General features: G+C 35.2%; 1 long non-coding RNA gene across 1 annotated transcript; it reads left to right on the forward strand.

The window, feature by feature from the left end:
- The first annotated feature begins 1970 nt into the window (after nucleotides 1–1970).
- On the forward strand, nucleotides 1971–25964 carry LOC141372640 (uncharacterized). Its single transcript, XR_012378001.1, has 4 exons — nucleotides 1971–2059; nucleotides 18707–18757; nucleotides 19662–19777; nucleotides 25714–25964. It is a non-coding gene; the product is annotated as an uncharacterized lncRNA (long non-coding RNA).
- The last annotated feature ends 160 nt before the right edge of the window (nucleotides 25965–26124 follow it).

Below are 26124 nucleotides of genomic sequence, written 5' to 3' on the forward strand. Positions count from 1 at the left end.
ATAACCGTGGGTCGTGCTTGAGCATGCCATCCAACCTGTGTGTCCTGCAGAAGAAGGATGTGTGTGGGTAGATGTATTAGTCACCAAAGTAGGTGTTTTCTAAACCAGTAACTCTTATTTTATATAGTAGTATTTGAAATGGACAGTCACATGGTCTGGTACAAATCTTATAATCTAGAAAAATCCTGATAGTTCACTGCAAATAACACAGTATTTGAAATCAGAGACTTATGTTGCTCTTTCTAGCTATGTGGGTTTTAGCTCCTTGTTTAGTCACTGACTTTCAGTTTCTCTATATATGGAATGAGGACAAAATAAGGAATAATTTAGAGAATTATGAAGTTTGAATGGAAAATGCACAGCATAGGAAAGTACTTTATAAGCCTTAAAATGTTAATGATATTAGTAAATAAGAAGGATTTTGTTTCTTTTCTCCCATCAAACATTATGTGACTCAAAAATTTATTTATCCTTCTTCATACTTAGTTTCCTTGTCTGTAAATGATGAGATCACTTCCACTTCTCAGGGTTCATCTCAAGACAGATACTTTCATTATAATCTCTCTTTTATATATCAAAATCCTGATATGTTTTGTGCCTTTAAAAAAAAAAATAACTTCCTTCCAAACCCAATGTTCCTGATAGAGAGAAGCAATCAAAATAAAAAATTGATCATTGGGTTTATAACTCTCTATTTGCCAAGACAAGCATCATAATTTTGGCCAAAAACATGCTCAATAGTGAGAGATGTATGTCGCCTAAGGGAGTGAAAAGTAATATAAAAATTTGCCAAGCAAGAACTTTCCAATTAACTATCAGTGGAAATATTAATTAACAAATTATATTCATACAATAACTATACAGTTTCACACATCGTTGGTTGTATTTAAAGAAATGTAAGTAATGAAATTGATACAATTTCAGTTTCTTGTTTCCTTAATTTCTTCATGGGAGCCAAATTGTTGCACTTTTCAGGGAAATAGGGGTTGTGGTGGAGAGTGTCTGCAATCCGTCAGTGATTCTGAGAAAAAGATAGATTCATTCTTCCACTTAGCCACTCTTCTATATATTGTAGCTGAATACTCTTTTGAGATAAAACCATTTTTTCCTCCAATTTCACCTTTTCTTTCTCCTAATTCAAACAGGTGAGACGCTGCTTATTGCACTGAGGATTGTGTGTGGCAGGGTGGAAAGCAGCAAGAGTGGCTTTCTGCAAAAATAATTCTTCGCTTTTGTTTCCTAAAACTAAAGCTCTTTCAAACCTAAAAGGGATTCTCCACATTGAGAGGGGGTGGGGGACAAGCGAGGTCTCTTGTCCTGGACAGGCCAGGGCCTGGGGGAGCTTCCTGGCTGTACCCTGGTGGCAGCAAGGCCCAGAGGGCAATAGCTGTGGGTAATCAGGGGTCTCTAGCCTTGACCAAGAGTCTTGTTCCCCAAGCAGAGAAGCAGCAGAAGTTGGAACTGAAGGGCCCAAGTGGGCAGGAAAGTGGATGTCTGTGTGATGAATTACAAAATCATATGCAAGATTAGAAGGTTCCCCCACAAACCCCCTAATATGTTGTTACGGTGTATAAGTTTGATACAACCACAGAGAAGCCCCAAAGTTATTGCTACAGGGGACCAAGTGTCATACCAGACCAGCAGGAATTGAATTTGAAGTATTTTTTAAATGCCAACAAACAAACAAGAGATGCAGTATTTCTAGTAAACCTGGGTCTATACTCAATGTAAAATATAAAAGTGCTTAACTTTAAAAATTGTAGAAGTAAAATTAGCACCTAACTATTGTTTAGATTATACCTATTACCAAAGAGATGATGAAACCAAGAGCATCCTATTTAATCAATTTAAAACTCCAAATATTTGTCTGGACTAAATCCATGGGGAAAAAAAATCTTATTGGCTAACTATTTGACTAACTTTTAAATTTCCTGTTTTTTTCCTCTCATCACCTATCTTCTGATGTATAAGAAATACTGAAATTATCGAAATCTGAGCAGCCATAGAGAGAAGATACAGAAGCCAAAGACCTGGAGAACAAGCATTTAAATGGCCCCGGGTAAATAAAATTAATTGATAGATTAAATGTTGAATCAAAGGCTACTATTGGGTAGGAATTGTTTTTGTGCTTTTATTTTTTCCATATGCAGATATACATTAATACGTATTATACAGATTTATATTTTCTCTTCCACTTAATGGAAAAATCACCTTCCTGTGCCTTTTCTTCAATGTTTTTACAGGTACATGCCTATCAACTCTTCCAGAAAACATCAAGGCAGTCACAGCCAGTCTGCCAGTCCTATGACCTAGAAAGATTCTTTTTTTTTAGCTTGAAGTTTCAAAGAGAGAGATGTTAAAATAGAAAGTGAATTTCTAAACGGGTATGAATACTAATCTGAGATGACCTGTCTTTCTTTTTTCCTCTGTAGACTATAAGATCTCATTTTTAAATCTATTCTTTATTTTTCATCCCTTTATTGTTTATTGTATCCCAGCTAACAGCCAGACACTATATATGTTCTAGGGATACAAATCTGGAAAAACCAGAGTTCTTTGAGTGCCCGCCCTCAAAGAACTCAAGTCTAGGGAGTAGGCAAAACTATGTAAACAACTAATTTTAGAGACTTGGCACAATCTGGTAACTGGTATAATGGAAATACGTTTAAAGTGCTGGGGGACCCCAGAGGAGAGCATATTCCCTTCTGCTCAGAAGAATGGGTGGCAGGGATGCATCAGAAAGGGATTCATAAAGAGGTTGTTGTCTGGGCTGATCCTTGAGGAATGTGGTTGGGAGGGGAGAGCATTCCAGGTATAAGAACTTGCATTAACAACAAAGCAAGGACATGGACATAAAGATGCCCATAAATCAGGAGATGTTGATGAAACAGGACATTTGTGTGAGATAGAGAAAGCAGGTAGAAAGGCAGATGAATGAGGCAATATGAGGCATGAAAGATGGGAGATCAGGTCCAAAATTACTTTAAGCTTTATTTTTAACATTTACTTCTCACTGTATGTCTCCATATATTGGAGCAGTTGACACAGTCCAGATAAAGGGGAATGACTAGTTTGAAATTATTTAAACCAACCCATACTACTTCAAATAGCATTTTAAGAAGCCTGACAAGGCAGACACAAAATTTTCCTTAGACCTTCTTTAGTATTAATGTGGGAAAGCATCACACTCTCAAAGCCTGGTCACTATTGAAAATGACTCAGTTATAAAATCTTAACCAATTTTTGTTTTGATATGGTGTTTTGATTTCCATTGTTACCTCACACACATATCCCCATCTCCATAATCTATGTCATCCTTACTTCAAATATCATGGCTGAAATGGCTTTGGAAAGAATTTGCTGATGTAAGAATCTCTTGCCTTTCATTTTATACTAGAACTGTTAGAAAAGATGAATAGTTATATGTCTGTCTTGTGTCAGAAATTTGTTACACACACACATGCATGCACATGTGTGCACACAGGCGTGAGAGTACCACACCATACTTTCTTGTATTTTTCATTTCATCATACTTGTATTCATTCTTCTTTACCATTGAGTTGTAAGCTCTGTGAAGAAAATAGTCTTGCTTTATATTTGGGTCAGTTCCAAGGTGCCCAGAGCAGTACTGAACAGACTTATGGCATTCAGAATGTGTTTGCTGACTATCTGATACTTACCCATTCATCCAGCCTTTTTTGTTTATTTGCTTAACAAATTAATATAAGCAGAGATAAGTAAAGTTAATTTACAGGTTTGTTTGGGTAGTTTTGCTGTTTACTTATTATTGTTTTTGTTTTTTGTATTTCTCCACACCACCCCATCTCCCAAGAGTATACACTTCAAAAACACAAGCTGAGAGAGATGTGCAGGTAGAGGTATAAAAATGTATATAGGTGAAATTCTGAGTTCCTATTCCTTTGTCTGGAAAAAAGTCAAATAGCCTTACTTTACTTATTTATGCACATACTAACCCAAAGTTCGGGTAAAGGAAAAATATACTGGTCTTTTCACATTCTCACTGGGACTTGAAAACCTACAGAAATCCCCCACAACACTCAGCAAATTTGCTGTGCCTGGCCTGGTTTGCAATGTTCTTAAGTGCTTTACCCTTTCTGAGTGCTTTGCAATAATTTATAAATAACTTTTTACAAAATCCTGAGGGAAAGGGAAGAAATACTATGGCTATTTTTTTTTTTAATTGCAAACAAGAAAGGAAGAAAGACGGTGGGAAGAGAAGGAAACAAATTTATGGTGTCTACTGCCTTCCCTCGTGTTTTTCTTTTCCGGCTTTACTTTCCTCCCTTGGTTCGTGACTTTTGAGAATATCAGCGCATATTGATGTAAAAACTATGTGCAGGGAAGGAAAAATCACCAGCGTGCTTCCCACTGCTGAGTGGCACAGGTTTTAAAGTAGCACACCTTATTGTAGGCTTTGAAGCCATGCAGCGCAGAGGCCTAGTCTCTGAGCTGTGAAGTCTCGCATCCCACTTCTGCACTCTTCAATTCAGGGCCTCCCACATCCATTATTCTTTGGAAGAATAGTGCTCTTTCCTGGGTGATGCTCCTTTCACTTCCCATTGGAGTAGCTGCTACTCTGTCCCCTGCCCTCCATACAACTCAGCAGAATGCCAAGGAGCACTTCGGGGGAGCTTTGTATTCCTTCCCTGCACCCCTCTTCTACCTTTGATCCAGATTCCCCCTGAGGTGATTTCCTGGCCTGCTCCCTCCTGTTTAATTCTTCCTGGATTCTCCAGTCCTTTTGCTCTTCCTGCTCTCTCTCAGAACACTGATTTCTGAAAAGCTTACACAGGACTTCACCCTCACCCTCATGCATCCATGACGTGACTCTTTGCTTGAGAGGTTCTCATGGTCTTTCTATAGACATGTAAGATACTAAAGCCCTAATTGGCCATTTTACCTCATTAACAGGCTTTCCTTTATCTGACATTATTCCACCATCCAAACTTACAGTTTATGTGCTGACCTGATGTCTACTCTCCCGTTTTAGAATGAAAAGAATTATGGGTTTAAGTATCAGGTTTTCTTTAGTAAAGAGAAGCATCATTTCTTGCTAACTAATCCCAATGAGAATTTGTATTTGGAAGGGGAGGCTCTCAGGAAACTAAGGAGCATAGTGATAGTCGGGTGGAATCACTTCCTACACTCAGTGTCAGGCACTTATTTAAGATACAGGATTTACTTCATTCTTTTTCCCCCTTGTAGACAGTTGCTCTCAGGATATGAAAACAAAACAAAACAAAACAAAACAAAAAAAACTCTTTTATGCCTGAGCTTAGGTCTAGATCAAGGAATGAATCACCACAGAGACTGCAGTCTTCTAGGGCCTCATGGTGCCAGTGGGCATGGCTGGGTCATGTCATTTGGCTTCTATTTTATTAATCAGTGAACAATCTCAAACAGTAGTACAACTTGCAGCTCAGATTAGCACTTTGCCCTCATCTTTCCCCACTTACTAAACTCTATCCTTGTCGAATCATTCTTAATTTTGAAATTTATTCATGTATATGCATTCTTTCAACAACATATTGTCAAGTACTATGGTAGGTTGAATTTTTGGTCTTGATTCTTTATTATGCATCCTCATTGTTTTCATGTCCTCCGTGTGAGAGAAGGATTTTTTTTTATGCCCACTGACTTTGAACTTAGCCATGTGTCTTGCTTTGGACAATAGAAGATAATGATCATGACTTACATAGGACCTCGAATTGTGCTATTCTTCTGCCATTGCTGTGAAAAGAATAACCACTGTCCCTTCATCCAGTGGGCCTCAGAATATGGTATATGATACAGAGGTGCCCTAGCCAACCCACAGACCTACAGACTAAAGCAGCGCTCTCCCAGTGATCCCAGATGCATGAATAAAAAATAAGTATGGATTATTACAACCGTTGGGTTTTGAGGTGGTTTATTATGCAGCACAACATAATTTTCTCACTAGCTGACTGATTAATAAAGGCTCTAAGCTAGGGACATGAGCCACAAAATCAGATAAAGGGTTTTAGCCTCCTCAGGTTCATAGTTTATTAACAAGGATAGATGTATAAACAAATAACTTATAGCAATAACATAAATTTTACAAAGAGGTGTGAAGAAGCATGTGGGAGCACAGAATTGAGAACATTCTGTCTTGACAGGTTGAAGGAAAATTGTCCATAGAAGAAAAAAAAATTGGAACATTTGCGTAAAGAGGGGAGAGGAAGAGTGAGGGTGTTTTAGGTAAGAAACTATAGGTAAGGCAGGGAACCACTGGTTAAATTTGGCTCCTGTCGGTGACCAAAAGGGGCCTTATCAGAGCTCTGTTAAGGGGTGCTCTTAAGCATTGATCTATAAATGGTGCTGAAATTGGGCAAGTGTTCATAAGAACTGGAGGGCCAGTTAACAAGAAGGAGAGAGTCCTTGTATAACTGGGAAAATAGAAATTGATTTCATTGTTTCCAATGTAGACAGGGACCTCAAGTGGGGAAAATAAATCCTTGCAATATTGACTTTATTGACCTTGGCTGTACTGAATGCATGTTGAACAACTGTTTGAAGATCATCAGTTAGAAGGGCTGCCAAATCATTTGGCAAAGAGGGACACAAAGTCTTGGTCTAGCCTTGGTCCTTAGAGATTATCTAACTCAACCTTTCGTCTCACAGATGGGACCACTAAGACTTAGAAGATCGAAATTTACCCAAAATAAAAATCTTAAAGCCAGAAACCTGGTCTGATCTCCTGATCTCTTTTCACCATACTATACTTCCTGCCTTAAATTTGCTACAGCATGCAAGAAATGGGAAAGTCTGCCCTGAGAGAAGGATTATAGTTGGAGCTAAGAATATGTATCACTTAAGAAAGAAGTAGGAGACTTAAGAGAAGAGTCCATCCATAGAGACATCTATAGCATCATGGCATCTTTTACAGGAACGTCGGTTGTTTAGATGGAGCTTTAGATGAAGACCTTCACAATGCCACTGCCCACGGTTTTGGGAAAGAGGCTTATGTTAGGGGTAGAAAGGGATGGGGTAGACATCGATGGGTACAGCTCCTAAGGAACACACCTAACCAAGAAGAAGCTACAACTGGGCTAACATCTTGGCCAAGTTCTAACAGAGTAGTAGGCAGTAGGATGCCTTCCTGTTGGATATAAGTGAAAAAAGAAAACTGGACAAAATAAAAGGACACAACCTGGAAATATTAACTTTTGGGAGAGTCCAGAAGCTACAAAGGCACTACTCTGTGCTCTTCTCCTCTTGAGAATATCCAGTAACTTCTGTAAGGTTAAATATTTTAGTAAAAGAATCAGAGCCCCCTTCCATAGGCTAGAATCTATTCCTTTAGATGGTTTAGATTAAAAAAAAAATAGGAGCAGAGATCAGGTTTTTCCTAAACCATAAAATTCCCAGTGTTACCTATTATAGCGAGGGACACTTCATAAACAACCAATTAATATTAACTAGGGGTAAAGTGTCCCCAAGATGCAACATTGCCCTCCTGTTACTTTGCATTGTCATAAAGTAGATTACCAACATTTACCATACCGGTGCAGTGGAGCTGGTGCAGGTTCTGAACCCTCATCTCTAAATGAAAGCTGGAAGTTTAATTAAGTTCAGGTTTCAACTGAAATGAATGTAACATTGTGTATCAACTATAGTAAAAAAAAAAAAAAAAAAAGTCTAATTCACTCCAAGGGGAATGACCTTAGCTTTGGGTGAATTAATAAAAAGAGAAAATTATGAAGAACTGTTTTCAATACCCTAGAATGTTAACTTCAAAAAATGTTCTCTTTATGGAATATCAAGGTCAAGTGAAACATTTACTGTGACAAAAAGTGGAGGGAGGTAGGAGTATTTAAAAAATAGGTATTGATCACAAGCACCGTCCCCAGATCCAGAAATATCTCTAAGACTAAAGATGGGTTCATGATAAGCCTAATGAACACAATAGATAAACTGCTATATTTTAAACCTATTTATCCTTGAAACAACCACAGAAAGATTCACTCGCATCTTCTTTTCGTCCCTAAGCTCTGCTCCGTGTTCTGCTCTAACTCCCTTCATCATCCTGGCTCTCTCAATGATTGTTTCATTTCCCTTGCTCCAAGCCCCTTGCATTCCAACCCAACCACTTTCTCAGTAATTTTGAATCTATATTTTTAATATTTCCCTCACCCGCTTTCTTCTTTCCATTCTCATTGCCTATTATATACCGGTACGGGTCCTAACAATTTCTCTTTAGATTTATTACAAGGGCTTCCTAACTGAAGTCTCCTTTTACACTAACTCATTTAAAATATGGTTAAAATATTTCTAAATAATACACTTCTCTGATCATGTCATTTCTTCTTCTTCCCTCAGATCTCTCAGTGTGACTTCTTTATGTCCCACAGCCTAATATTTAAAGCACTGAGGCTCTCACTGATCTCACTCTTAAGCTTATTTCTCACTTACTCTCTTCATAGACCCACAAGATAAGCTTTGTTAGGATATAAAGGTAAAAGTTAGAGGTTGTTGTTATTATTTCTGTCCTTCTGCTAAATGTGTTCTTCCCATCATCTTTGTATATATATCCAAATACTAGTAATTCCCTAGGGCCCAGATCATTTGCTTTCCAAATGCTTCCTACAAGTGGAAATAACTTCCACCTCAAAATTCAACAATGTTTCTCTGTGTTTCTGTGTCATTTGTTTTGGCTTATTAAATGTATTTCTCCTACTAGACTATAAGCTCCTAAAAGTAGACCTGTTTCTAATGAACACTGTATTTCTTAGACAAAATACTCCAGTGCCAATAATGTAGTAGGAATTCAATAAGAGTTTGCTTAATGTACAAATGAATAATCATGGCTAACCTTTTTATTTTTTGGAAGAGTGGGTACTCACTGGTGCATCGAAGTGTGGCTCTCTTCTCCATTTTTTTTAATAAAAAAACTAAAGTTCAAAGTGGTTACATAACTTGTCTAAAGTCACGCAGTAAATGGCAAGACTACATTCTCAAATTTATACCTCAAACATAGACCTCTCCCTCGAGTCCAATTCCGTATATCCAATTGACTTCTCCACATTTCCATATAGGTGTTTCATACTCTTCTCTTATTACAACTCTAATACCTGTCCCTTATAGTCCATTCTCTTCAATTTGGTCTAGACTATCATGACATTATATCCAGACAAATGAATTTGCTTAATCACTGACTCCCTTACCCCATACTTTTCTTAAATTCAATTTGTCCTACATTTCTTTCTAAATCACCACTGGTAATACTGTCACCATCTTGCTCCAGTATTTTCAATGGCTTTCTGCTCACTATGAAAATAAGCCCCATCTTCTTTGTCTGGCAACCAACAAATTGGTCCAAACATTCTCCAACTTGTAGCTTCCACACCAAACAAACTAGTCTTTTCATGGCATTTGAACATACCATGTGTATTTTTCCCCCTTTCAGGAATTATGCACAAGGTCCTACTTCAATGAAACACCTTTCTTTTTTTTTTTTTAAGATTTTATTTATTTATTTGACACAGAGAGAGAGAGAGCACAGGCAGGGGGAACGGCAGGCGGAAGGAGAGAGAGAAGCAGGCTCCCGGAGGAGCAGGGACCCCGATGTGGGGCTTGATCCCAAGACTCCAGGATCATGACCTGAGCCGAAGGCAGTCGCTTAACCAACTGAGCCACCCAGTTGCCTCCTGAAACACACTTCTTATCCCTATCTTTTGTCAAAGCCTAAAGTGACCATACAATTTGTCTTCCAAACTGGGATTCTCTATCAAGTCTCATCTCTCCAAAAAATTTTCAGACTCCTTGGCCTTAAGTAATCACTTTCTCTTTTTAGAGCAATTTTGTGTCACAGCAAAGCAAACAAAAGTCAGAATTCTAAGACAAAGAGCTGAATCTCAGCTCCTCTACGTATGAACTGTGTCATCATGAGCAGGTCCCTTAAATCCTTAGGGATTCTGTTCTCATTTGCAAATGGGATTATTGCTGTCATTTCTTTTCTTCCCTATAGTAGGATGACACATCTACACCCTTTGCCTTGCAACTTTGTAGTGCCTTCCACTGTGGGTAGAATACACTTCTTTTTCCCACTGATGTTGGCTTTGGCCGTGTGACTTGATTTAGCTGATGGAAGGTTAAGAGATATGACATGAGCAAATGCTTTAGATGTGCTTTCATGGTTGCATTTGCCCTTGCGCTCCTATGATCCACTTTAAGGATAGCATGCCCCAGGAAGCCACTACTTCGTTATCCTGGGCCTCAGAATGACATATTTATGTAGAACTAAACCTAACTAGAGGCCTGGAGTCAAACATGACCACCGCCCCCCCCCCCCCCCCCCCCGGCAAAGCTAGGCAAGCCCAGACAAGATCAGGAAACCAAAACCCACCTGCAGATCAAAGGTCAAGAGAAAAATGTTTGTAGCTGTAAACCACTAAGATTTAGGGGTTATTACATAGCCTTGTTTCAGCCCAAATTGATTGATATAACCATCTTACCTACTTTTGTGAAACTCAAATAATTTATTTACGTGAAAATGATTTTAGAAATTGCAAATCACAATTAAATGTTATTTATGATCATTGCTACTTGGTATTATGAATTCATTTTATGTATATATTTGTGTTTCCATGTCTAAATTACAAAATATTAGAGATATTTATATAATAATGAGGTCATTATTATATAAAAATATTATATAACTATATAAGAAACAACTACATAAGATATTACATAAGAATAGTAATTATGTAAGAATTATGCAAGAAGTATAATTATTTCATGTTTTGCCAAAGTGTACTGCATAGCACTTTACATGTAGCAGATGCTGGGGAAATACCGTACTACTACTGTCATGCTCTTCCTCCTGAGTATAGTGTCTCTGTTTTTGTTCTTTTTGATCTTTACTTTATGACATTTTCATGAGGCAGTATAAGGTTTTCTTAAAAGGGTGGATTATCAAATCAAACAGATGGATTTGGAAATAGCCTCAAACTCTCATTATTTATGGCACCTTGGGCAAGTTGCTTAAACCCTCAAAACTTTAAGTTCTTTGCTTATAAACCAAATAATAATAATAATGACAATAATAATAATAGCCTCTTCCTAAATTAATTTAAATTCAATAAAGTAAATCATTTAGCAAAGTGATTGTCACAATTTAAAGCATCCAATAAATAGTAGCTTTTATTATATTTATTATCCATATAGTAACTGTTTCTTTCTCCTCTCCAGAAATTTCTAAGCTGAATTCTAAGACAATTCCACATTCCCCAGACAAGTATAATTCTCTTTATGATCTTCTAAACAAACACACAGATGCATGCATGCACACATGCACATGCACCCCTCTTACCCACAGGATTTTCCATAATTAGGTTGAGGGAAGGTGACAGGAAAAAGTTATCTTGAAGGTCCTGTGTTCTCTCTTTGCTCTGTGGCCTTATTCAATGTTTCCAATGCCCTAAAATAATTCACATCTCTATTTACCTAACTAATGCTTCATCAATCTTCAGATTTCTACTTAGAGGACACTACCAAGTCTAGGTTAGGCACCTCCTTTATAAAAGAGCTTTTATGAAATCCTAGTTGAGGGCACTTAAACAAGGAATTGAAATTGCTTTTTGACTTGTCAATCTTCCCAACTGTATGATAAGGTCTCCGAGGGCATAGGCTATGTGCGTTCACCAGTCCCTCTTCACCAGCCTGTAGCTCAGTCTTGACATGTATTAGGTACTTAAAGATGAAAAAAAAAAGGAAGGAAGGGAAGAAAGGATGGAGAGACAGAGACAGAGTAAGAGAAGGAAGGAGGAAAGAAAGGAAAGGTTATTTTTATTTTCTTTCTTCCCAGAAAAGAATATTCAAAGAATAAGACAGTTACTATAATATCATCAAAACTCATTTTCTATCCAAATCTACATTTTGCTTCAAATCACATGTCAGTGTGTTCTCTTCCTCTCATCAGAGTAATAGGATATTTATTTTAAAATGCCAACTCATCATAAAACCTATTTGAGGCAAAATGGAACAAATGGACTAAGGTAGATTTACTGAAATCCCTATTCTTCTCTTCCTGCTTCTTTTTTTTTTTTTAAAGCTCTGATCTGTTAAATAAAAAACCTCTAGCAAGAGACAAATATAGAACATTTATCACACCCACTTTTTAAAATTAAGAGCAAGAAACTTTAAGCATTATTCATTTAAAACACCTATACTTCATATTTATGGATAGGAAGTAGGGATGAGACTAGATCTGGTTAGCAATGGGGGAAAAAGATCAAAATAGAGCAATAGAAAAAGAATGACAATACAAAGGGAAGAAGAAAGAGAAGACGTAATATTTGTTCAAAGCTCTTCAGCTGTTTCCATCCTAGGCTAAATGCTCTTCTCTGAGCACGAATAAGAATAAGATCCAACTGATTCTAAAGTATTCTCTGATACTAAGAAGCAGGACTAGAGTGATATTCCTCTGGAATTTGATGAAATCTAGTTGAAATTAACATATGGTCCTCAAATCAGCAATTCATCATCTTTGGCTAAAGGGATAATAGATCAGATGTTAATCAATAACATCAAGTAACAGATTTCATTTTTCTTAAGTAGACAAACGTTACATGACTTTTCTGTGCTGCCTTTCTTTTTTAATATTTTTTAATAACCACCATCAAAACTCAAAGGATTCAAAGAAGGAGGGGCAAAAACAATTGGGAAAAAAGATCTCAGTAACTTTAACTGTCCACATGGGTCATAAAAAGGTATTTGCCTGAGGGTAAACCATCCAGTGCCTTGGCCATGAAATACACAGAAAATCACTAGTGTTGCGATGTTAATGTACATTAATTTCTGCTATATAGATGTGCTCAGCTCTCCTGATATATTTACTTTTCTGTTGTGTGCCTGGAAAACAGAAGTCTTTCAATAAATGTTAGCAAATGAAAAAAACAAGACTGAACGAATGATCTGATTTATGATTAGGGCCAGGGCTGTTGCTGAATTCCCAACATGCACTCAAAGTTGATTCCCCTGGAAGGAGTGAAACTTAATGTAGACGGCCTCCCAGAGGAGGAGAGGCGGTTCCTAGCCACCACCTGACTGCTAAGCCACTCGTCAGAACCGATGCTACAGCATCCAGTGCCAAGTGGATGGGGAAGGACCAACATACAGATGGCTGTCTGGACACATCACGGGATTGGATTCCCACCACAGCCCATTGTTATATTTATTGCTGACAATGTAATTAATTGGCTGTCTCCTTGTTTTTAAATTGGTCACCCTCCATGAACAGCTGTGCTGGGGGTTTGTACTAATCGTGCCTCTGACAGGAGTGAGTTCCACAGGCCAGCTCTGCAGCAGAGCCTCTGTGAGGTCATCCCTTTGCTGCTGGAAGGAAAACATGCTTCACTCTCTCTCCCCAGGGCCATTAACAGGCTTCCTCATGCCCAGTAAACACACAGCATTTTTTTTTCTGAGTGTTTCTCTTTCTGAAATATAATCCAATGAAAAGAAATCATTTCTCAGTTTCCTTTTCCAGTGAGAATTTCTTAAATATAGACTGAAATATCACCTTTAATAATCGCTATAGGAAAAGACTGCAAGAACTCCATTAGGTATTACCCAAATTGCCAAATTAAAAGGGAAGCTAGAGGTCATGTGAGGGCATCAAAAAACTGTTTTAACACATCTCTGAGTCCAGCAATTATGTATTTTTATTTCTATGCCATGAAGAATGATTTTTATTTTGTTTACAGAATGATGAGGATTAGTTAAACGACACCTGCCGAGGATTTTGTATCAAAGAATTCTAAAGGTATTTTTACAGTGAGAATGCCTCATACATCAAGCACAGCTTCCCCCGATAGTAACACAGGTCTGGAGTCATGGCATAGGCAACAGTCTTTCTACTGGTCTCATGCGCCTTTCTTCACCTGTAAAATGGGAGTCAGTGCATTTCACTGATCATACTTCTACCTGGCTGAGTAACCTCGGAAAGTCATGAGACAGCTCTGTTCCTTAGGGTTTAATTTATAAAATCAGAGGACAAACATAGTGAATCTCTAAAATTCTGTGACTTCACCTGGATATTGAGGCAAGTAAAAATTTTAATATATTTTCACATTAACAAAATACATGTGAATATACAATGTAAGGGACATGCATTAACTAAAAATGTAGATAACTCTTGACTTCTTTTTATTATCACAAATATCAGTGTCCATGATTTGACAGTTTGCTTATGAAAAAGTCTCTTACATTTTCCTTTTTCTAGTTTGCTAATTTTCCATTCTGTATTCCAAGGCAGGCCAAAGATTGCAATGAAATCAGGTTAAACATTGATCTTCTGCCCTGACATTGCATTAACTTTTCTAATAAACATCTTCACTGTGTCAACCAACACTGTGTTTACTTATTGAGCCCAGCAGCCAATTGTCTTGTTTCCTTTAGATGCTTTTGAATTCCACAAGGAATCTTATCTGGAAGACTAGAATCATGCATCTGCCTTGCCTTTCAATTTTGTATTTCAGATTAACTGCTCCTTTTCCTTCACATTCTTAAGGCTTTCTAAGAAATTTCCTTCCCAATTCACTTGGTAAGTGCCTGCACTGGCTGTTATTCTTTAATGAATTCATGTCTTTTCTTTTATTTTTCCCATGCCTCCGGTGTTATCTGGAGTCAGGATTCTGAGCTCTGACCTCCCTCCTTGTCCTGCTGCCTGAGGAGAATGGAAGGCAGACACTCACACTTTAAATATTCTAGATCCAGCTTTGGCTGGGATGAGGCTAGGATTGGGGTGGAAATAAGCACTGCATTTTATTTTTTTATTATTTACAGCTTTCTGAAAATTAACTATTTCTGTTCGGATTCAGGGACTTAGTAAAAGTATGAACCAGTAGATAGGCCCTAAAGATTCCTGATTCAATACTCTATTTTTTAAATTCTATGAGAATATTTGTTTAGGGATTAGTTTTCATGTCTGCAAATTGAGCCCAGTGCTGCTTGCTTCACTAAAGCCACAGCCAAAAGCAACTACCAGAGAAGGCTGGGGGGAAATTGCTCCATGAAGTGGACTGAGTGATTTCCTCTCTCTCCAAATGTCAAAGAAAAACATTATAAAGTATGGGACTGAGTCTCCAAAGGACATTTAATACCTCATTCTTGGAGATATGGTCTAAAGTTTAAGGGTTGTAATTACTTGTCAGGTCATAAAATGTACTCCATTATTCCCCCTATTTTAGCAAGAGTATCTAAGGACATCTGCCAAAATCTTGAATGTCTAGGAAAGCATCCTATGAACACATGCTGAACCAAAATATCAATCACAGAACAGAATAGCCACAGTGAAAGATTCATTAGACTAATTCCCACCATTAGCTAAGAGAGTATTTACACCAGATATTGTATTACATGATTAACAAACATCTCATTGTGTTTCCTTATAATAGCTCTAGCAGGTACATGTTGTTATTCTTACTTTATGAACAGGAAAAAAGAAGTTCTGATAAACTAAGTAACTTCTCCAAAGTTGCACATCTACCACATTTACCAGAATTGCAATGCCCCTTACCATCCGCACTATGCAGAATAGCTACACCAGTAAAGAGCAGTAGAGAATAGGGATGCACATACAGTGGGAGCCTTCTCATAGCATCTCATGTACGCAGAGCTCTTCCTTCCAGGGGAGTTTTGATCCTGCCCTGAGAGTACCTCACATAGACTTTATCAATACCTTCAATTCATTGTATTGGGATTTAAAGGTTCAGAGTTAGAAAGAGTAAAACGGAATGGATTTCTAAGTATTGACTTTTACTATCCTGCTTTGAACAAGTTACTAAATATCTCTCATCCTATTTTTTTCTGCCTCTTAATCCCCTTCACCGATTTCATACATTCCCCCACCTCCCTCCTCTCTGGCAACCACCAGTTTATTTTCTGTATTTAAGACTCTGTTTTTCTGTTTGTTCATTTATTTCATTTTTTAGATTTCACATATAAGTGGCATCCTATGGTATTTATCTTTCTCTGTCTGACTTATTTCACTTAGTATAATACCCTCTAGGTCCATCTATATTGTTGCAAATGGCAATACCTCATTCTTTTCTATGACCGAGTAATATTCCATGACACACACACACACACACACACACACACACACACACACACACCACGTCTTCTTTATCCATTTATCTACTGATAGATACTTGTGCTGCTTCCATATATTGTCTGGAATTACTGAATCATCTGGTATTTCTATGTTTTAACTTTTTGAGGAAACTTCATACTGTTTTCCACAGTGGTTGCACCAATTTATATTCCCAACAGTTTTTCACATTCTCACCAACACTTGTTCTTTCTTGTCTTTTTGATACTAACCATTCTGACTAGCATGAAGTGATATCTCAGTGTGGTTTTGATTTGCATCTCACCCTAATTTTTTATCTACAAATGAGAATAAAACTATTCCCAATGTGTGAGTTTTAAAAAGGATAATAAAATCAGAGAACTTTGGAGTAATCCTTTGTACATATAGGCACTTAGAAAACTTTGCCTACTTTTCCCCCTCCCTTCTCCTTATGTATCAGTCTTGCTCAATGTACTATGGCTTTTTCAGAGCAGAGACCATTAAATATCACATTCACATATCCAGACAAAATGCTTAACAGATAGTTGCCCTTAATGACCTAAAATGACTGGAAGATATTGATAAATAATTTGTTTGCAACTTGAAGAGGTGTTATAAACTTTAGGTTTCAGAATATACATTTACTGTTTGTTTGTTTGTTTGTTTGTTTGTTTTAAACATGCATTCTTTCTTACATGTTATAGTCAGCCTCCTGGGCTCTCTAAAAGAGGGTTTTTCTGGCTTTCTTTGAATGTCAGGCCAAGAGGATTAGAACACCCCATAACATAGGCTACTTGGACAAAGGGCATGCTTCTGCTAATTGGTTGATTTTGCATTTCACAAATAATTTTACATGTTTAGTAGTTTATATTAAATCATTCATTCATTCACTAAACAAATATCCATTAATGTCTATATTAACCTAGTTTATAAATATAAATTGGACAAATATCTACCCTGGATATTTTTATGGTTTAGTGACATGAGACAGATGTATAAGCAAACTGAATTAAAATTGAGTGTGATAGGGGCGCCTGGGTGGCTCAGATGGTTGAGCGTCTGCCTTCGGCTCAGGTCATGATCCCGGGGTCCTGGGATCGAGTCCCGCATCAGGCTCCCTGCTCAGCGGGAAGCCTGCTTCTCCCTCTGCTTCTCTCTCTCTCTCTGTCCCTCTGTCTCTCATGAATAAATAAATAAAATCTTTAAAAAAAATAAAAAAAATAAAATTGAGTGTGATAACTTCCACAACATATATGAAAAAGGATTATGAGAACAAAGGGGACATGGTAATGTCCTAAAACTTTGTTTCACTTCTGTTACTGAAAGTGACATTTTTTAGCCACAATTACATTCCATTTTCTTTCCTACCCCACAATATTTTTAAGTAAACTTTATTTTTAGATGTTTGTATTTTACTTCTTTTTTTAATTTATTTTTTATTATGTTATGTTAATCACCTTCAGTAAACTTTTGAAAAAAATATTTTTAAAATAACATATTTAAGATTTTTTTGTGCTTCTTTTTGCTCTTTCTTTTAAACAACATAAAATTTTCAAGGAAACTTTGACTTTTATGAAGTCACTAAATGCTCCTATTTTTCTTTCCACATTAAGTACAAAATGGCACTATGAAGAGGCTGCCTTCCAAAAGGTTTCTCCTTTACTTTCAAATACATAAAATGAAAAACATCTGTGTCCCCTAAGAAGCTATTTTGTTTAACTAGCATAAATATGTTAGCCAGGTATTTATCTGAAATTTCATTTGTCCTCCTCAGCTTAATATGTTTACTTCCATACTGACTTCTGTTTACCAGTTTTACAACTAATCAACTGTTTCCATTACATATGTTTTAATTATCTATTGCTGCATAGCAACCTACCCCAAAATGTAGTGACCTAACATTCCCTCACCATTCTGTAAGTTGATTGGACTCAGCTGGATGGTTTATCTGTTCCACATGATGTCAATCAGGTCTGTAGTCATCTGAGGGCTTGACTGGGCTGCAACATCCAAAGTGGCTCCCTCACATGGCTGGCAGTTCTTGCTAGCTGTTGGCAGAGAGAACTACTGGCAGGAAGGTCTCTTAAGTTTTCCTCCATATGATCTCTCTATGTGGCTGGTTTCTGAGAAGGAGTACCCCCTCTCAGAAGGTGAATATTTCAAGAATAAAGAAGCAGAAGCTGACGGTCTCTTAATGCCTCTTCTTGGTTGCACTCTTGTCAATCAAAGGCCAGCCCAGATACAAGGAGAGGAGACACAAATGCTTCTTTTGATAGGAAATGTGGTTGAGAGAGAGGAGAAATTGGTGGTCATCTTTCAATATTGACTATAAAATATAAATACTACTTAACTTCTAGCACTTTCTTCACAAATGATTCCCATCTCCATTTTACCACTGTACATTTTCCTTCTATATATAAGAATTTAAAAGCAGTGATCTCTTTCCCTATACTAACCTAAACACATAAGTTGACTGTGTTTGGTTTCTATCTTTGATGGATGTATCATATGATACTGAAGACCTGATGTTGTCTGTTAGACATTCAATTCTAATCTCTAACTCCTTCTTTATCTTCTTCTTTGGAATTAAAGAGAAACTCTCAGACCTGAAATATACCAAGAGCTGGAATGGGCAGTTAGGAGGTGGGTAGTAAAATTTTCTTGCAAATATTACTTTTCTCTTTTAGCTCATATATTTTGAATTCTCAAAGATAAATATAAAATTATTCATTACATGTCTATCATAGTCTTAATTTTAAAAACAAATATCCAAACTACCAAATTTAGCTAAGTATTTAGCTGAGTAAAACAATTATATGCAATATTAATGCACAGGAACTGGGAAGAAGGAATACGTTCTGGGTGTCCCTTCTCTTTTATTTGTTCACAAAAGACTACTGATTAAGAGTCACGGTAACTCAAGCATGAATGTCATTGGCATAAACCAGAAAACAAGATTCATAAAAAATTCTACCATGATAGTCAGTTAAAATAATTTAAAATGAAAGAACATATTTTGTATTTTATAGGAAGAAAGACATTCTTTCCATAGAGAAACATCTTAAAGAATCTTTCTGAAGCCTGAGAATCTCTGGGAGGGGATAAAATGCAATATTCCAGATCAGAACTAAAGATTCCAGCATGGAGGATGACCTCATATGGCCTTCTTGTCAAGTAATATGTAAAAACAAATGTTACAACTACAAATTCACATTAGTCACGGGAAAATTTAATAAATGAAATTATATATTACTGATGGATCTCTTTGGAAAATTTGAATTTTCATGCCATTTTTTCATTTACTAGACAGTAGGATATTGGGTCATTAATTGTAAGAATACATAACAAGTAGTATTTCTATTGTGTAAGTTTTTCTTATAGGTAAATTAGACCTGAATATCCTTTAAATGGAAAATATTCTATGTTAACATATTGATACAACATTACGTGTGTGGAACCTAACATTATTAACATTACTAAAGTAGTAATTATAATTACAATTTTGTTACAAGTAGTTAAGAAAATGTATATTATTTTTTGTTTTTAGACATGCAACCCATGTAATAAGACAGTGTTAACGGTAACTACAAACTACCCAGCATTGATTTCTTATTGGCTTCAAGGAGGAGAATCTAGAAGAAGCTCAAAGCTGAAATCCAGGAGGTAAGAAGAAGGCAGCACAGTGAAAGGGAAGAACTTGATTTGATAAGACTGGCCATTCAGCATATGCTGTTACTAAACTATTTCAGTAGAGAGATTATGCTATTGGTGAGAACCAGTATGGCATAATAATGAAGAGCATTAGATCTGAAGATTACCAAATCACTTACTAACTCTTAATGCCTCTTTGAATGTAAGATGGCCATAAAAATAGTGCTTACCTCATATTGTATATAAGGTGTATCAGTAAATATTGCCAAAATATTTGGGCTTTTAAAATAGCAACTGTAGAAACATAAATGGTTCTACATAACATACCATTAAAAAAAAAAAGAAAAAAGAAAAAATCTCAGATGAAGCTGGGTGGGGGGGCATTTCCTACAAGGAACAAGGATAAGAAATATAGCAAATCTCTTCAGAAACCATGCAAGCAAAAAAGGAGCGTAGTGAAAAAATTTAAGTGTTGAAAGAAAAAATAACCAACCTAAAATTCTATATCCAGTAAAATTATTCTACAAAAGTGAAGGTGAAATAACAATGTTCTCAGAGGGAAATCTGAGAGAATTCATCTCTGATAGAAGAATAGTGCTTGCCTCATAGTGTATGGGAAACAGGGAATTGAAATGTACTGGAAGATATGTTAAAAGATGTTCTTCAGGAGAAAGAAAATGATATAGACAAAAATTTCAACTCTACATAAAGAAAGAATGAATGTCAGAGAAAGAATAAATTAAAGGTAAAATAATGTTTTTATTTTTCTTATTTGTAATTGATTTATAAAAAAATCTTTGTTAAAGTAAGAATAATAATATAACAAGGTATTGGACAATATAACCTGTGAATAAATAAAATCAATGGCAGCAATGTCACAAGAAATGAGAGGGAATAATTGGAGTACTCTTTTGTAAGGTTTGTAAGTTATCACACTATACTTGAAGCCATACAGTGCTATTTGGAGGCAGAATTAAGTTGGTTAAAAACCAATTGCAATTGGTTACAAACTCCATGGCAACCGCTCAAAAATTCTAAAAGAAGTATAATAGATATACTAATAGAAGAGAGAAAATGGAATCATATAAAATGCTCAATTAAGATTAAAAAGGCAGAAAAAAGAGGAAAAAAAAGAATGAATGCAACAAAAAGAAAATAGTTCCAATTATGACAAATATTTACCCAGGTATATCAATATTACTTTAAATATGAATGGTTTAAGAACACCAATTAAAAGATAGAGATTGTCAGAATATATGTAAAAAAATATGGAGACCCATCTGTATGTTGTTACTAGAAACACACTTTATGTATAAGAACTATTGTAAGTTAAAGGTAAAGGGCTAAGTATAACATATCTTGCTAACACTAATCAAAAGAAAGTTGGCATCTCTATTAATTTCAGACAAAGCAGATCTTAGGACAAGAATAATTATCAGGGATAAAGAGGAACACTACATAATGGTAAAAGGGTTAGTCTCTGACAAAACGTAACAATCTTTAATGTGATACACCTAACAACAGAGCATCAAAATACATGAGGGAAAACAAACAGAACTGAAAGGAGAAATACAAATCCACTGATATAGTTGGAGACTTCCACACCCCTCATTCAGTAAGATAGATCCCATGGGCAGAAAATCAATAAGGACCCAGTTGATCTGAACAGCACTCTCAGTCAACTTGATCTGACATTATAGAATATTCCATTCAATAAGAGCAGAATATACATTTTTGTCAAGCACACATGGAACATCATTAATATGGACCACATTCTAGGCCATGAAATACACCTTAGTAAATTTAAAAGAATAAAAGTCATACAAAATATGTTCTCAGATGACAATAAAATTATATTATAAATCCATAATAAGAAAAATATCAAATATTTTGAGATTAAATAAACATACTTCTAAATAACAAATGGGTCAGAGAATAAGTCTCTAGAGGCATTAAAAATATTTTGAACTAAATGAAAATACAACTTATCAAAATTTGTGGGATGCAGTGAAAGCATGTTTACAGGGAAATTTATAGCATGAAATGCATGTATCAGAAAATCAGAATGGTCTAAAGTCAATAATATAAGCTACCACCTTAGGAAACCAGAGAAAGAGAGAAATTTAGCCTCAGGCAAGCAGAAAAAAAGAAACAATATAAATAAAAACAGAAACTATTGAATATAAAGGAAACATTAGATAAAACCAAGGAACCCAAAATCTGATTCTTTGAAAAGATTAATAAAACTGATAAAACTCTAGCCAAGCTAACCAGGAAGGGGGTGGGGAGAAGACACACAGTATCAATATGAAAAATGAGAAAGAAGTCATCACTATTGGTCTCATGGACAATAAAGGCATAAAAAAGGAATACTATGAAAAATTCTATGCATATAAATTTAATAAATTAATGAAATGAACAAATTCCTTGCAAGACACACACTACCAAAACCCACATAAGGAGAAGCAAATGAGTATTTCTATGTCTATTAAATAAACTGAATAGATAATTACCTTTCAAAAAAAAAAACAATAAACACCTGTCCTAGATTATTTCACTGGTGAATTCTAACAAATATTTAAAGGGAAAAAAAAGAAATGATACCAATTCTTCACAATCTTTTCAAGTAAAGAGAGTGAGTATTTCTTAAATCATCCTATGATGCCAACATTTGCCCAATGCTAAAACTAGATAAAGACATCACAAGAAAGGAAAATCATATCAATATCTTTCATGAACATAGATGCCAAAATCCTCAGCAAAATATTGGAAAACTAAACCCAATAATGTATAAAAACGACCAAATGGGATTTATTTTAGGTATGCAAGGATAGTTAAACATTAAAAAATCAATTGGTACAATCCACTATACCAACAGGCTTAAGATGAAAAACCATATGATTACATTAATTGTTGCAGAAAAAGCATTTGACAAAATCTAACACCAATTCATGATAAACACCCTCACCAAACTGGAAATAGAGGGGAAATTCCTCAATTTAATAAAGAACATTTACAGAAATACTAGCATCATACTTATGATTGAGATTTAGATACCTTCCCCCTGAGATCAGGAATAAGACAAAGATGCCCTTTCTCACCTCTCCTATTCAACATCATAGTGGAAATCCTAGTTATTGTAGTAAGATAATAAAATGAAATAATATATACAGATTGAACAGGAAGAAATAAAATTGTCTTTGTTCACAGATGGCATGATTTTCTATATAAAAAATGTCAAAGAATTGATCAAAAAATTATTAAAATTAATGAGTATAAAAAGGTCACAGAATACAAGGCCATTACACAAAGTTGCTTTTCTATATACAACGAGTATTTGAAACTATATATATAGTATAAAGCATGTAAAAAGTATATATATTACAATTATAGAAGGTACTAATTACTAACATCAGAAACAGAAAGATGGATTTCTTTTACAGATTTTATTATAAAAAATAAAAGGATAATATAAACAACTTTGTATAAATAAGTTTTCTTAAGTCAGAAAAAAAATTCAAGAAAATTAGCTATTTTTCAAAACAGCCATAAAAAGAATTAGAAAATCAATTCAACAAATTGAAATGGGAACTAAAATCTTTCAAAAAATTTCAAAGAAATGTAAGAACCAGACAACTTCATAGTGATTTCTTCCAAACATTTTAAGAAAAATAGCAACCATCTATACAAACTAGTCCAGAGAAACAAAAACAAAAGCAAAACATAAGTAACTGTTCTCAAATCACTTTTCAAGGCCAATTAAAGCTTGATAACAAATGGTTAGTTCATTATAAGACGGAAATTTACAAGCTAATATCTTTCATAAACATAATGTACAGCCTGGAAAAATCTGAGCAATTCAAATTCAAATGTCTATTAAAAGAATATTATAATGAAGTTACATTTATTCCAAAAAGCAAGGTTGCTTTAAATATTCTAAAATTAAAATAATTCACCATGTTAACAGAATAAAGAAGAAATATCATATGATGAACTCAATAGATGCAAAACAAACCACAAACATTTGAGGTTAGCACCATGATTAAAATATAGCAGCAAACTATAATTAGAAGAAAATTTATTTATATGATACAGGGTATTTATAAAACAATACCTACAGCAAGCCTCATACTAATGCTATCGTGTTTAAAGCTATCCTCTTAAGACTGGGAATAAGGTAAGGTGTATTCTATAACATCTTATATTCATCATTATATTGAAGGTCCCTACTAGTACAGGAAAGATAAAAACAAAAGAAAAAAGGAAGGGAGGGAGGGAGGAGGGAAAGAAAGAAAATGTTTAAGAGTAGAAAATGAAGAAATAAAACTAATTCAGTTTATATAATAATATATAAAAATCCAAAAGTATATACAGCTTAATCATCAAAATCAGTAAGAGAATTTAGGAATGTCTTTGCACAGAAGGGCAATTTAAAGAAAATTAAAGGCATTTATATGTACCACCAATTAGAAGATAAAACTAATAACACTTAGAATAACATCAAAAAATCAAATACCTAGGAAATATAACAAAATATGTGATATTATCAACACAAAACCCAATAAAATATTGTGAGAAATACTAACACAACTTAAAATAATCAGAAGTTATACCATATTTTTGGATTGCAAGATTCAGTATTTAAAGATTTCAATTTTCTGCAAATTGATTTATCTGTTTAACGAACTCCTGTACAAATTCCAGCAGGTACTTTGTTTTTATAAAGTTGACAATCAAGATTTAACATTAATAGGAATGTAAATAGCCAAAACAATCTTGCAGAAGAATAAGGTTTGAAGACTCCATTGCTACATTAATATAAGGTACATGGTATTGGCACTTGGATAGACAAACCAAGAGAGCAAAATAGAAAGTTTAGAAATAGATTCTTCTTTATACCAACACTTGACTTAGGACAAATATGACTCAGTGCTGTAAAGAAAAGATGAGCTTTTCAATAAATAATTCTGGGTTAACTGTATATTTAGAAGAAAAAAATGATTGTTAAAACATAATTCACACTACCACACAAAAATCACTTCCTGGTGGATTGTAGATATAAATTCATATGAGAGAAAATATAGCTTCTGGAAGATAACATAAGAGAATACCTTCATAACTTTGTAGCAGCAACAGATTTCTTCAGCAGAACACAAATATACTAACCATTAGGGAAAGTATTGACAAATTATATTACATTAAAATTTTGTGGGTTACATAAAGTCTGTTTTTTAAATTACATACAAATAAAACATTAAAATTTAAAAAAAATCCAGTTCCTCAAAGACAGTATTTATTCAAAGGCAACTCAAGGAGAAAATATTTGCCATACATATAACTGATAAAAGATTATATTAAGAATATTTAGAACACCTTACAAATTAATAAGAAAAAACAACACAATAAAAAACAAGCAAGCCTTTAAGAGTCATCTCATTAAGTAAGATATCGAAATGACTATTGGACACATGAGAAGGTATTTTACCTCATTAGTCACCAGAAAAATGCAAGTTAAAACCACAAGTATTATTGATAATGTTCTGTTTGTGGTTGTGGGTAGTTATTACAAATGTGTGTTCATTTTTGTGAAAATCCATCAAAGTGTGCATTTGTGATTTGTGTATTTTTGTAAGTATCTATTTCAGTAGAAATGTTTATTTATATAAGGGATAAATGAATGTGGTAGTTAGGAGAATTTGGCTGCTAGAGTTGGAAGAAAAAGCGAATTGGTACTTAACCTCATTTTCCACATTATTTCCTTTTCTCATTCTTTCTCCTTTCTTTTCTCTTTAACACATAATTTATAGTGGAAGTGTTTCAGTAGAAGTGTAGGCGATGGCATGAGGATTGGGTAGGACTGGGGACAGAAGCAGCAGAATGGAGTTTCCTTCCCCTCTAAACCCATTGCTTCTCATTTTAATTTTATGTTCCCTTTTACATAATACCAGAGCAGAAGGAGCTGGAGCATTGCAAATAGGAACTTAAAGTGGGAAGACCAAATTTTCCTTTGATTCTACCCAAACTTGACCAATTATTCTTGCTGCTTGATGAGCACTGGAAAGGGTAAGAAGCAGGATTTTGGTTTGGGAAAGCACAATCAGTTATAGGATCCACTGCTATAAAGGGGAAGAGTTAGAAAATACCTGGAAGGCAATGAGTGAAAAAACTAAACACCTATGAACATATCTGGGCTGTATATGATGGAAGCAGATAGTCCAACATGAAGATCACCGACTTTGGAGATAGACTACTGTTTGAATTCGATCTCATCCATTTACCGCATGACTTTGTGCAAGTTATTTATTCTCCCCTAAGTCTCATTTTCTCATCTGTAGTATGTCTAAAATATCTATGCCTAA

Source organism: Callorhinus ursinus, unplaced genomic scaffold (genome assembly GCF_003265705.2).
Source record: "Callorhinus ursinus isolate GAN/ISIS: 27379988/994484 unplaced genomic scaffold, GSC_fseal_2.0 scaffold4, whole genome shotgun sequence".
Taxonomy (NCBI): Eukaryota; Metazoa; Chordata; class Mammalia; order Carnivora; family Otariidae; genus Callorhinus; species Callorhinus ursinus.